The sequence below is a fragment of the Rhagoletis pomonella genome, unplaced genomic scaffold (genome assembly GCF_013731165.1).
Source record: "Rhagoletis pomonella isolate Grant_MI unplaced genomic scaffold, Rhpom_1.0 Rhpom_scaffold_13261, whole genome shotgun sequence".
Taxonomy (NCBI): Eukaryota; Metazoa; Arthropoda; class Insecta; order Diptera; family Tephritidae; genus Rhagoletis; species Rhagoletis pomonella.
The window spans coordinates 1-4,323 of record NW_023471788.1 but is presented as its reverse complement, the minus strand read 5'-3'; the positions used below and the strand labels follow the sequence as shown (position 1 = coordinate 4,323).

Below are 4,323 nucleotides of genomic sequence, written 5' to 3'. Positions count from 1 at the left end.
AATTGTTAGTAATTGCATAAGAATTCGGTTTGTTGCAGCCACAGTGGGCCAAATGGGCTTCTTAAGTAGAGACCTTTAGACACATACAAATATGTACTTATATACATACATACATATAAATAGTTGATACAATTAATTATAACTATAAATTTGTCTTTTGTTTTCGATACGTTGGTATGTATTTTTCTGTATATTTGAAACGTTGCAACACGCATGTACGAGACAATGTAAAATTCAAATTTTCCATTTTGCGAACACATTGAAAATTTTTTTGTTTTTATATTTAAATTTAACTTTTTGTTTATTTTTAATACACTTATAAGGTAAATCGTAGTTTGTCGGCAGGTGGATAGGAGTTTTCATTAGCAATAAGTCTATAATTATGTATGCATGTATTTTTATTTAATTATTTTTGTTTGTATGTATGTATGTCTGCTTGTATTAACCGACCTTTATTTTATAATTGATTTATTGCTAATACAAACATTAAAAATTCATTAACGCCACAATTCAATTGAATAGGTTGTAACTGCTATTTGTATTGTAGATTTTGCGCTATTCAATTTCATTTCCTTGTTTTACTTCCATACGTTTCGAAAATTATTTTTTTAAATTTTCTTTTTTGGTTGCAAATGCAAAACATTGTGTTGTAGCGCGTTCCCTAAATACTCGTGATTAATTTTGTTATACATATTTTCAAAATCTATTTGTGTAAAACTATCTACAAAAGGGCAGTAAAGTGTTTGATTTTTATTTGATAAATTATTTTTTCTTTTATTTTTACCTTCTTTAATTCTTTAAATTTTTGCAAATTTTGTTGTTGATGGAGTTATTGTTTATTTTCTAAAAACTACTACATAATTGTATTATACTTATACCGCTAGTTAATGCATGAAAGTTAGGGTGGTCCTTAAAATATCAACATTTTTACTTTCCTTTCTTCTAAAAAAAAATTTTTTCCAGGGTTTGAAAGAGTTGTAACTTTTTATCGCGAAAATTCTACAAAAATTTTACTTTGACCTGTTGACGAGTTTGTGAATTTATTTGAATAAGCTTCAATATTATACCAAATTTATCAGCTGTCAAGTAGAATCTTGTTGTCGAATTTTTGCAATTTTTAAAAAACGACTCCTAACATTTGTTTTTTTTTCATTTTTAAATTTTCGTGCATGTCCTTATTTTGTTCGTTGAAGAAAATAAAACGTTGCTCTGTACAAAATTTAGTTGTTGATATTTTATGGACTACCCTAATTAAAGTAAATGAAATGTAGACATTTGCGGTATTACGCTTGTAAAAAATATTTGTTTCTTAATAAAAAAATATGTAATTAGAAAATGTCGTCAACGCACTTAATGAGTTAATAATTAATTTATTAATTTTAGCTTAAAGAGAGTTCGTGCCATTTAACTTTCAATGCGCATTCTACTATCCGCTCATTACATCAAACCATACAAATTTACATGCGTACCTTGCCTTTTGACTAGAAATACTGCTATGCTATTCGCCCCCAAATATACCAGTTCATCACAACTTTTCTACCTCTCCATCCCCATCTGCATGTGCCATCTCTTTCTTACTTTTATGCATGCTTGCTCTCCTTTTCCCATTGCCACTCCTCCCATCTGCTTCACCACTCTCCACTTCATTTGAATCGCAGACATCAGGCCGTTGATGGCGGTTTCCCAGTCCCACAGCCGCCATTGCCATTTACTCCACCCGGCGCTAGACTGGCAACGCTTCCTGCCGCACCCGCCACAACAACGCCATTCACTCTATTCTCCGCACTACCACTATCTCGCACCCGTTCTCGTTCCCTTTCACGTTCGCGCATTCGTCGCAAAGTGGACGTCGTCGTCGGCGCCGAGGTGCTGAGCGCACTTGTACTGCTACTCATTAGGCTGCCAATGCTACCGCTTACCTCCGCCGCTCCCAACATGCTGCGTCCACTTACAGCGCGGCCTGGCACAATGATGTTGTTCGTTAACGTTGATGAGACTCCGTTCGTTGCCATTGTTGCGTTGTTGTTACCACTGCCAGCGCTACTGCTATTGCTACTCGTCGTCGCTCCACTGCCTCCACTACCATTTCCAACTACAACGGTTGCTGCTGCCGCCGCTGCAAATGTTTCGGCTATCGTCGACAAAGGTCATAAGTTCGTTGTCTGTACCAGCCCGCGTTCGAGATGGAAGCATTCCAGCACCGCTGCACCGACTGAGCTGCGGCGCGCCACCATCGAATTGACTACAGTCCATTTATTCAGGCGCGTATCGTAACGCTCCACAGAATTTAGCGAGGATGAGCCATCATTGCCACCGAGCGCATATAGCGAGCCATCCACCTCGACGACTTCGTGTGTGGATCTGTGAAGAAATAAGAAGCCGCTTCAATACACACTCTAAACCGGTTATAACCGTACCCACCTTCTGGAATGCATCGTTGCGATCGGCTCCCACGCGTTGCGTCGTAAATTGAATCGCTCCCCGCTAGACATACACATCGTGCCATCATTGCCGCCAATGCAGTACAAGTAGCCATCACAAGAAGCCACACCGCAGCTACTGCGTCGCGCCGTCATGCTTTGCACGGGAAACCAACGTCCAACGCGTGGATCGAAACGCTCCACACTCGACTGATAGTTGGTCGAATCGAACCCGCCTAGCGAGTAAATGCAATTATCCAATACAGCTAAACGGCAGTAGCGGCGTCGTGTATTCATTGCCGGACACGAACTCCAGATGGCCGTCAATGGATCGTAACGCTCCATGCTGCTTAGACACGAGGCGCCATCATAGCCACCACAAACATACAGTAGTCCATCGTAGGCGCAAATGCCTAGACAGGAGCGCTTCGTACCCATCGGTGTTATATTAGTCCACTTATTAATCAGAGGATTATAGAATTCGGCAGTGCTTAGATCGCTCACGCCATCATAACCACCGACAACATAGAGCTGCTTGTGCAGCGCAGTCACACCGGAGCGTGAACGTCGCCACAGCATTGGTGCGATGGGTGTCCAAGCGTTAGTGCGCGGATTATAGACCTCGCACTCGTTGTGAATGGCGAAGAGGCTGCCGCCACCCACAGCGAACACATACGATTTCATACCCTCCGGCCGACGCTCTTGTGTGCGTTGGCTGCTCATCAAACTGCGCTGTTCTGGCAGTAAATGGTATTTCATGGCTTCCAGCAAAAGTTCTTTGCATTGACCGTCTTCTCTTATGAGTGTTTCTGTTTCGACGCAGGTCATTAGGAAATCTCGTCCCACCAGCGGTAAGCGTACATGGCTCATCAATTCGGCAATGTGGCACTGACGTTCAGCTAGATCGTGTTTGACCCAATTTAGTACAGCTAGAAAAACTTTCTCTTCGGAGCAAATATTCAGTTGATTGTTGGATATCAGATCTCTGACCTGTGGCGAAGTGAATGATGAGTGAAAATGTGTACAGAGGAAAAGTGGTTTAGATATTAAGAGTTAAATTGTTATGCAAGTGTATATATCTGTAAATTGGAATGATTATTACCTCGTCGAAAGGTAAAAGCAAAAACTCCTCGGTTCCGACTACTTGTTGGAAGTTTTGTAATGCATACTTATGCGAGCGCGTATGTAGCTCCTTGCAAGAATGGGCATCTGAAAAATTAAAGACATTAGAGGACATTGAGGAAAGATAGATGCTACAATTCGAGGTATATGTATGTAGTAAAAGTCATGGTTTTCCAAGTTATCATTATTCGACCTGCGCCGTTTCAATGCCAGTAGTATCCTTGAGATATCCAAGCACATAAAGGTAACTGTAAAATCTCAAACGACCTTACGGAGTTTCCTACAACCATTTATGACCCGTCTTTAGATACAGTTGGGGAAAGAAGATCAATCCATGTTTACACGGATGAGCAAAAAGAATTGTAGGTTTTGTTTATTTGGAACAATTAGGTATATCATTCAGCTTCCGCCTTTCTGACTATAGCAGTGTTTTTTCAGGCGGAACTGATGTCTGTCTCAAAAGCCGCATCACTGACACAGTATGGTACTATTCCTATTGATGATATCTACATTTTCACCGCAGCCTGGCGGCTACTAAAACACTGTAGAAGACTTCAAAAGTAGTTTCTCAATGCCGCCGAGCTATTGACGAGGTGACTGAGACATTCCGCACACACATTGTCTGTGTACCGGCCATTGCAACATTCAGGTAAATTGCAAGGCTGACGAACTCGCGCATCATGGAACGACATTACCTGATGCAGATATAAGGTATACTCTTGACATTGCTCTTAAAACATGTAAATTTTTACTGAATGAAAAATACATAGAATTAATTATG

General features: G+C 40.6%; 1 pseudogene; it reads right to left on the bottom strand.

The window, feature by feature from the left end:
* Nucleotides 1–793: 793 nt before the first annotated feature.
* Nucleotides 794–4,209, bottom strand: LOC118756957 (annotated as a pseudogene).
* Between the last annotated feature and the right edge of the window lie 114 nt (nt 4,210–4,323).